This window comes from Phymastichus coffea, unplaced genomic scaffold (assembly GCF_024137745.1).
Source record: "Phymastichus coffea isolate CEN01 unplaced genomic scaffold, Cenicafe_Pcof_1.1 PCOF00096, whole genome shotgun sequence".
In the NCBI taxonomy this organism is placed as follows: Eukaryota; Metazoa; Arthropoda; class Insecta; order Hymenoptera; family Eulophidae; genus Phymastichus; species Phymastichus coffea.
This window is the reverse complement of record NW_026706907.1, coordinates 677,634-687,886: the sequence shown is the minus strand read 5'-3', so window position 1 is coordinate 687,886 and position 10,253 is coordinate 677,634.

Here is a 10,253-nt window from a genome sequence, read left to right as displayed (position 1 = left end):
CCTGCTCGAGAGAGGGAGAGAGAGAGAGAGGGAGGGAGAAAGATGGGCCAATTTGCGGGAGAGAGTGCAGTATCCTCCTCGATCGGTATTCTCGTGTCCTTTTATTTGTCCTTTCGAGTCAAAGATTCCGGGGAATGTGCGAGAGGTTAGTTAATCGATTTCTCAGCATCGGCTCTCGGGGCTTGACGTGATAATTAAACTGGGCAACGCGCGCGCGCATTTGGCTACGGTTGAATTCGAAAATTGTCGCATTAAGCGTCGACGGCTCGTTATCAATTCGGCAACAGAGCAAGGCTCGCTTGCCGCTCGAACGCGCGAGTCCGTCCGTATGCCAATTCGATCCTCGAATCGCTCCTTCGACCCGATCTTCGCTCGCCTCGGGCCGGTGGGTCAACGGGCCCGACGCGCAAAAACGGACCGAAGCCGCGCAACAAATGAACGAAACGCTCGCTAAATCAAGAGGAACGAGAGAAAAAGAAAATACGAGACGGAGAGGCGTATCAGTCATGCGGCGGCGGCAACGGCAGCGGCAGAGGCGCTCTCATGCAAATGTCGCGTTTTTGCGTCGGCGAACGATCAATCGCGGGCAGCCTGCTCTACCGCTCTCGCGGGGGGATCGTAAATAAACGTCCGGTCTTTGGCAAAAAGCCGCGCGATCGCGCTTTCCATCGCCGCGGTTTTTCTCCCGACTCGAAAAATTTATAAAGTTAAGCCGCGCCGAAGGCAGCGCTGGCAGTCAGTCAGTCTCTCACCGCGCTCTCGATTGATGTGCGAGGCCCCCCCTTATGTGTTTTACATTCAATTCAATTGGACTGCGAGAGAGAGAGAGAGAGAGAGAGAGCGAAAAAAGTCCTTTTTGGCTCGTTATACAATCGAATAAAATCGCGATCGAATCGTGCCGGGAAACAGTGTTGGGGACCAGAGAGTTGCTCCTCCTCAATTACTTTGAGAAAGACGTAGGCCATTGTTTATTTCCTTGAGCAATCGCGTGCGCGCGGCAAGTCGGACCTGCGCGGTGGTGAGAGACTCTCGCTCTCGTTTCGGTTGTTAGTCAGCGTTTAGACGATTCGACGCTCCGAATTCGCGGATTGCCAACGAGATAAGGGCTCGATTCAATTTGTGTGGGCTTGTGTTTCTCTGTCCTCGAGCCCTCGAGAAAAGAAAAAAGGCAAATCGCGAAACAAATGCTGCGCTTGCGCTGCAGCGCGTAATCCGAATCAAATTTTCGACAGAGCCTCGCTGCGATTCCGAGACGACGTCTTCCAGCTGAGCCTGACGCTTCAAACGTCTATCGACAGGTGGCCACTGCGTCCCAGCTTTCGTCGCGGCCAACTCGACGTTTCTAACTGATAAATATCTGAAGCGCGGCTCGCTGCGCCGAAACAATTGGCAAACACATCGAACCGCGCGCTTGATGTGAATTCGTAAATCGGAAATTTCGCACGGCACGGCCGATGGTTTTCACTCTCGGACGATCCTCGCGATTCGATCGTCCGAAAATCCCCGACGTATTAGCGCCGACGAGACGCGAGCGAACGAGCCCGAGCCTCCTAAACGCTCGGCAACTCGAAGGGGCGCGCACGAGGATATATACGCGAGCGGCCGGCTCGTCGCGGCATCACCTGCGCGGATCTGCGACGCGCGCCATGAAAGCCCGTGTGTGCACTCGCGGAGAGCGAAAGAGAAGAGGCGGCGGCAGCAATTATCCCGATGATAAAGAACTCGGCTGACAATTATTTTTGAGACGCGCGCGCGTGCGGCGCGTTTAACGACGAGAAGGAGAAGTCGGCAGCGAGCGGCGGCGTGCGAATAATCGTAATTTATTCGGTATATTGCGGGCAGCCCCGATCGATTCACGCCGGGCTCTGACGTAAATTGCGACGAGCCACGTAAATTGCTGCATTCCGAGTCTCGTCGGCTCTGTCAGGAGGCCGCGACTCGCTCCGCTCTCGCCGAGTCGATCTCCTCTCGATCGAGCGCCGCGCGCCGACATACGTACCTACCCGTGTATAAGGACGCTTTCCTCTCTCGTTTCTTTTTCACCGATTTCACGCGCGCGCGCGCGATTGCGCAAGAAAGCGTCCGTGCAACTTTCACAGCCGAAGATCGCTATTATATAGAGTAGCGACGCGTCGGCGAAAGCTCGTGTCTTTCAACCGGCCGCTTCCGCGTGTCGCCTTGGTCGAACGCCATGCAACGCGCGGGGATGACTAATGACAGCTCGGTCGCCACGGCGCCCCGGCCGCGTCGTTTCTTTGCCCACGAGACTTCGTACATCGAAATAAATAATTAATTGGGACGCGACGCGGTGGATGATACGTAGCGGGCCGCCGGCGCCAACTTTCTCGAGCCATCGACAATCCCGACGCCCGCTAATCTTACCGCTGCACGGCAAAAATTTATCTCGGCGACGGCCGAGGATTCGCCAAATTTGATTTAGGTTTATTTGCTCATCAAGCGATTCTCTCGTCTGCCCCCTTCGCTGATTGACGAAATCGCGGTGCGCTCGCGGCGCGATCGGCGCACACACGACCGTGCGTGAGAGAGAGAGAGAGACGTCGCTGCGACCTTCGGATCGGGACCGAGAGCGGGCTCGAATGCTAATTAATCGCGAGAGCCTGCCGAGTGCAGCCCGAAGCGAAGACGGCCTATAAACTAATTAACCGGCACTCGAATCCGACCATCGGAGTTGTATAAATACTGGCCGCCCGATAAAAACTGAATAGAGTAGCTGTAGTAATTTCTCGGATGGCAACGCGTATAAAAGCCTATATACGAGTACAAGACAACGTGACAAAAAAGAGCGCGATCACGAGAAAAAGGGGATCGAGAGAGAGAGAGAGAGAGAGAGAGAGGCACACACACACATATATGTGCACTCCTGTTGCCCCCAATGAAAGGAAGGAAAAAAGTTACGAGAATGTCGCGCAGAGAGAGAGAGAGAGAGAACCTGGGTCAAGGGTAACGAATTAATGAACCTTGGATTTAAATTCGACGTTTAAAACTGTCGCCAAAGAGCCTCTCTATATACACACGGCGAGCAACGTGTTCTCGGTTCCTGGAATCACTAATTAGTGTCCCTCGGCAGCTTGCCTTCTCTCCCTCCCGTCTCCTCCGCGAGAGCGTATAAAGGTATAAGAGGAGCTGCAGGCAAGAGATTGGAGGCCGGTGATAAAGGCGCGCACGCGCGCGCTTCTCGTGCAGCAGCGCGAGACAGACTGACGCCGCGAGAGGCGACGACGATTTCATTTGCGCCATCGACTGCTGATTTCGCGTACGACGCTTCGAATTTTCGCGCGCGCGCCGATATAAAGCCTTTTTAATAAAGTTGTCGAGAGCAGCTTAGAGAGAGAAAGAGAGAACGCCAAAACGTATGCGCGACGTATAGTTAATCATGCGTGTGTGTGTGTGTGTGTGTGGGTGTGTGTATGTGAGCGCGGACGTCGAAAGCTCCCAACGAATTCGACATCTCCGGCCCGCTCGAGCGAGAGGAGAGCGAGGCACGCGAGGCCGCGCGGCTAGACGACGCATATGAATAACGGATATGCAGACCTCCGGATCCAGGTATAATACGGCGCCATCCAGACACCAACTCCGATCAATCTTCTCTAGCGCGCGCGCTCTCATGGGAAAATCGTCCGGCAATAGAGCAGCGTTTAATTGATCGAACCGAGACAACAAAAAAAAAAACTAAAGGAAAAAAAGGGAGACAGAGAGAAAAGAAAAACAACGACGCACGCGTGTCTCGTGCGCGGGCGCAAATTACGTACAAAGTGCAAAGATGTCCCCGGCGCATTCCGCCGAGTGAGTCGCAGGTATAAGGCAAAGCCCCTATCAGAAACACATCGTGTCCTACACGCAGCCCAACCTGATAAGGCTATTATGCCTGAGCGACGCTGCCGACTTTTGCGCAATTAAACCAGGCTGCCCGGGTTATATTCTCTTTCGACGGTCGCTCGAATTGCTATTTCGTCGTTGTTTCTTTCTTTTTTTCGTGCTTTTCTTTTCCGAACGCGATGTAAATTGGAAATCGATCGCCACATCAGCGTCCGACAAATCGCAAGCGCGGCTGGAAACTCCGCTCCGTCTCGCGCCTCCCACAAGGAGCAAGAGAAGCGTTGCGTGCAGGAGCAGCGCGAAATCGCGCGGAGAATGCCTGGTGTCTCTCATACACACACATACACACACACACACACACGCGTGCGCGCAATGCTTTTGCAGTCCCTCTTGCTCGCGAGTCGGGGTTGCCGCTCCGCGTGTACGTGTGATTCCAGGAAACGTGTCCTGGCAGCTTGTTAGGTGTCCCCGATGAGCTCCTCTAATATATGACTCTAACTCTCTTTCTTTCTCCCTCTTATGCTTCGCGGAGAGAGGAGCCTAGGTTATACCACTACCTTACCTACCCGTGTGTCCGCGTGTGTATATTTGTGCGACGGCGAAATAAAATCGTCCCGAGCGCGCGAGTCGCTGTATCGTTCTCACGATTCTTTCTCTCTCTCTCTCTCTCTCTCTCTCTCTCTCTTTCTCTCTCTTTCTCTCTGCCGAGAGCGCTAAGATTATTAGCATAACGATTTTCAGACGCTAAGCCTCCGCGCGGATATACGAGCAGTGACGGATTGAAGCCGCCGAGGATAAATTACGGAGTCTGACAAGACGACCGAGCGGTTTTGTTGTCTCGCCGTCTTCGCGCGCGAGTGGGAACCAAAAGTCCGGCTAATTAAGCGGCGCGGAGACGAATGACGCACGACGCGCCTCATATTGTTCCTTCTCCAATTGATACTAATGCGCGCGCATCGGTACGGCACAGCGATCGCCGAGCGGATATCTGGCGCGAATGACGCCCGAGATAATAGCCGCGTCGATATGAAAAATGGAAATCATCCGGCTATTCGATCGATTTCCAAATGAAAGGCCACTGGACGATCCACTGCGCATCTGCCTGTCGAGCGAGCGCCTGTTCCTCGGCGAAACGCGTGTTTGACGCGCGTGCAGCGGCAAAAGCAAAACGAGACGATTCCTCGGCCCGCCGATCGCTGTCTGCGTAGTAGCGCGCGAGCATCCAAAGGCCGTCACCTTCGAAATCTCGGCTCACCGTCGCTCGGATTAGCGCAACAGACGCGCGAGTGCGTTACACGGAAACCATTTACAATTGAGAGTGCCTTCGAATCGACCCACGCATAAATCAGCGCGAAGTTGAACGGACACGTGCTTTGTTAATGGCTTTGAGTATCGGACAGGTATTTATAATACACCCGTGTACACTTGTAAATGTGATTTCGATTGTATAGCTTGCGAGAAATCAATGTTTGATCTTGGATCGCTCGTGTCTTTTTTTTTCTTTCGTTTCGTAAATTATGTCTCATCAAGTGAAACGTAGTTCTGTAACGTCCCGACGGTTCGTCAGTACAATTCAGGAAGCGAGACAGGCGCGAAATCAGCGCAGTTTCCGTGGGACAAGCTGGAACGTTGCTTGGACGCGTCCGCGCCTCGAAAGCTCCCGTATCGATCGAATTGCGCCGAACAAAAACGGGTGCCTTTCGGATCGTTCTCTCTCTCTCTCTCTCTCTCTCTCTCTCTCTCTCTCTCTCTCTCTCTCGGCGAACGAGTTATCGTTGAACAATTGAGCGCGCGCACGGGCGATCGGCCCCGGAGCAGCTTGCCAACGAAACCAGACATAACAAGCGCGTACGGCCGGAGGGCACGACGCGCGCTAAACGCTTTTCGCCGCACGGCCGCGAGGCGCTAACGAGCCTGGAGTGCGCGCACGGCCGATCCATCAATCCACGCCAACCTCCCGCAACGCGCAGCGCCTTCCTCATCATCCTCTTGTCCTTTTCCTTCTCTCTCCGCGTGCGCGTGTCTCCCCTCCGCCCCTCCCCTCCGCCGATCCACATTTTTTTTTCGCGTTGTCGAGCTCGTGGAATTTTCGGCGCGATTTTCTCATAGTTCGGCTGCTCCGGAGAATGCAAGCGCGCTTCGCCTGCGCCGGGCTGACTCACGAGGAGCCGGCTTCTTTTTGGTTTCTGGCCAAGCGAGGAGATACACTGCTGCGAGATTTATTGCGGGAATAATTTTACGCGATGCCAATTGACTTGTCACTAATCGTGGGAAGGTATAATGGATTTTTCGGATGAGCATGTCCTGACGGAAGTTGCATCAATCATCTTCCGAACGAGTGACATTATTATTATGCAACGCCCAGTTTTTGTTGACATAGATTGCGTTATTGAAGCGTTTTCAACCAATCTTTCAGGATTGAATTCCAAAGGCATAACATCTGTATACGCGACTTTCATCTAGGTGTAATAATCGTTCGATATATTTTTTAACGCGTGCACGGAAAATAGCACTCTCGTTGTGCTTACTGATAAAATCGTTTTGGAACGTACATCGTACGGGTAGGCTCACCTTCGTAATTGAATTACGATCGACCTGACATTTCAAATCGCGTGTAATTGATAATTCACTTGATTCTATGAAAGTACTGCGCGTTCATCAATCAGCCTTGTCAAAATCAAAACCATTTTCATGAGAGTATCGACACGGCGTTACGGTGGATTACTCAGACGCGCCTTTCAAGCTCAAAAAACCAATTTTCTTGCCAAACGCATGTGAACAAATGAATTTATAAAGCTAAGTTGATCATAAAATTGCTCATAAAACGTGCAATTTCATTCTTTCGCCGGCTGCAATATTAATCGACGAGTTTACCGGCGAATCCATCAAGGTCAAGCCGTCGATAGTCATCGCTCGATGCCTGAGAAATCCTACGAGGTACGAATGGAAAAGCGTCGGACGCGCTCCGCGTTATGAAATGTTTCGCCGGCGAGCTTTTCACCAATAATTCATCAAAATCAGAAAGCCGCGATCGCCTTCGCTTCCCTACCTAAACTCGTAGATGTACTCGGACAGATACACGTCGCGTTCGACCCGGGCTTCGTTATCAGTGCAAGTATCCTGCTCGAAAAGCGAGGAAAAAGAACTGAAAGAGAGAGAGAGAGAGAGAGAGAGAGAGATGCTGCTTTCTACAATACACCGCGAATTTATCGCCGTTAGAGGCCGGCCGGCCGGTATATCGTAATTCGTTTAGGCTCGATTTAAAGAGGCCAAAAAGAAGGAGGAAAACAGAGGAGCGAGCGCGGATTTATGAGTCGTGATCTTCCACGCCTATTCCAGCCGAGGAGCAACAGCAGCAACAGCAGCAGCAGCAGCAGCAGCAGCAGCAGCAGCAGCGACGGCAGCGGCAGCCGATTGCATATCGCGCGATATTGCATTGTTCTTGCTCTCTCTCTCTCTCCTCTTCTTATCCTTCGCGTTTTCGAGCCCGAAGTGGGTACGCCTCTTCTCTCTCTCTCTCTCTTTCTCTCTCTTTCTCTCTCTGTTTCTCTCTCGCTGCTGCTGCTGTTGCTGCTGCTGCCGGCCACTTGCGCTCGTTTATGAAAAATTCATCGTTTCAATTTGCTCACTCTTGTATAAGAGCCTCCTTCTTTTTCCCGTGTGTGCGCCGATGGGACCTTTAATTTCTCGGTACTGTGCTCCCGACTTTTAAGGTTCGGCGCTCGTACATGCATTATGCATTGTTACTCGGGGATAAATAATTGCAGTAGCGTCTCGATATGTATATAAATTTGGCCTTCCGAGCGCGCGCGTTGGCCGTTCAACTCGATCGCGAGCGATTAATCGTGGCATATTTGACGGTCCTCGCGGCGAATGAGGCCGACGACGCCAAACGAAATCGAAACTCTCTTTCTCACTCTCTCTCTCTCTCTCTCTGTTTGCGGCTTCGATCTGCGCCTGCAAAGTTCCTCCCCCGATCTCGCGTTTCCCATCGCCGGAGAGAGCTGCCCTCAGCAAAAGGCGTGGATGCGCGATGCAGTACGCGGCGAGCCGCGCTCTCGTTATGCTTAACGCGGGGCGTGGTGATGCACGACGCGAGAGAGCCGGGGGAGCCGTGTATCCGCGGGACTATCGCCGATAAATCTGCGCCTCAACGAGAGCCAGCTCGTACGTGCGGAGGGCTCGCTATGCCTGCGCAGCTCTCCTTGTTGCCTCTCGTCGCGGCCGGCCGCGTCGGCGCGCATCCCGACGCCATCTGTGAGTGGAGGCCGCAAGCCCCTCGCCGCTTCTTTCTTCCTCGCGCTCCTCTTCCTTTCGATCGTTACATTGCATGCGCCACGCGGCCTCTCTCTCTCTCTCTCTCTCTCCTCTTTGCTCTATCGATGTTCGATGTTCCATTCCCTTGTCGAAGGCTGGCGAGCCGTCACTGCTATTTTTCACGAGAATCCAGGCATTCGGCCGCCGTGGCTCTCGGCCGAGGATGCGCGCCCTTCCCGTTGACCGTCCCTTGTCCGCGTCGAATCGGAGGGATCGACCGGACACGCGAGACGCGGGCGTTGGAGAGCCATCCGCGATCCAGTCGCGGCGGTTGATCGACGCGCCGCGGTTTGGTCGGCGAGGCGCGCGCGGGCGAGGAGGCGAAAAATCAATCAAGCAAGCGGCGAACGCGGCCTGGGCGGAGTGATCGAAGTAGCGCCGGCGTCGCGCGTCCACCTGACCCCCGCGGAATCAATGTCGCGCTCGCTCGGGAAAATCGCCGGCACGTCGCGCGTCGCCGTAGTATTGATGTCCTATGGCCGCGGCGTTACGGCCGGCCACTTCCTTGGCGCTGTGCTACCCTGCCACTCGCAACGCCCCCAATCAATGACAAATCCGAGGCGCGGCTTCGGGCGCTTCTGCTCTCTTCTCGTTCTCGGCGCTGCCTCGATACGCCTCGCGACGCTGCGCGCGACGATGAGCTCTGATATTTTATTGATTTCGCCTCTTTCCCGCGGGGACTGCGTGCCCGGCGCATTGCTTTTTCAAGGTGCCAAGTGCCGACCGTCGTTATGACTGGCTTTTATTTCAGAATTCTCATTAGTGCAATTCAAATGCTTTATGCTCGGATAGAATGTGCGGTACAAAAAAATTACACCAGCGCACTCAAGTTTTTAGACAGTTAACATTTTCTTCCTATACGATACGTATATAGAGCAATACTCGCGCATCGCATTAGTTTATTGTCTCTTCGATGTTTTATTCGACGAGACGAGCAATCCAAACATTACGCTTTGACAATAGACCTCAAATTCCACGATGGATCAAACGAAAGCGATACGATCAATACGAAATGCCAATGCGGTTTCTACTTTGAAAAAGCAACAAAAATTATGCATCAGTATACAATTAGCAAAATTTATCGACAGTTTCACTACGAACATATTTTGTTGATGTTGTAACAGAAAATACATAATTTCAATTTGACAGAATAATAAGAGTTTCAATAGGTCGAGCGATTCAAACACGAGCGTAAACATATCGAAGTTGATGATTTGGATGAAAAATCGCGTGAAACTTAATGAACGATAAAGACTGTGAGCGGGACGCGCGGTTAAATAAAAGCGCAAGTCGAAGCAGACAAGGCGAAGAGCAGAGCGAGAGAGGTTTATAATGACGGGGTAGGCAAAGTCGAGCCGGGCGCGAAAGAGCCTGATTCGGCGATGCGAACGCAGAGAAGGACGCTCGCAAGCTGTAACGAATCGCCTCCGCCGACGCTCCGGACGGCAACAGCGGCGAGATTCCGTCGCGCGTCCGCGGGTTAAAAAAAATTGGGGCCGCGTGTATTACGTCCGCCGAGTGCCTCGTGAGCGCGTGGCGGAGCGGACTTTTGCCTTCGCCGCAGCTTACAAGCTCCGCGCGTGTCCCGGCAATACGTTTTTCTGTTTTCTTTCCTTTTAATTTTTTCCTCTTCCCTCTCTTTGCCCCGACCTAATAAAATGAGATAGCGCGCGCGAGCCGACGGAGAGATCCGCTGAAACAACCACACTTATCGGGCCGCGATCGTGCCTCGCAGCTCTCTTGACGAGAAAAGAGAGTCGGTCCCGCTTCTGTAATTACCGGGCCTTATATCGCCTCTCGTGCGCCTCTCCTTTCTCTCTGCCCTCCACTCTCGCTCGCTCCGTGCTCCGCACTCCAGTTTGCATTGGGCTCCGAGTCCGTTCCCGCGGGACGTGCGGCCGCACGGTGTCGCTCTCCGGGCCGAGCGAGCTTTCGTCTCGGCGGGCCGGTGTGCCGCGCGATCCAATAACACCGATCGCGCCAAGTACGCGTAACGTGAGGCGAGCGCGCGTCGACGATCACGGTAATCGTGGCGGCAGCCTCGAGACTTCGAGGCAAGAGGAAAAACAAAATTACGTTTTTGCCGCCGCCGCCGCCGC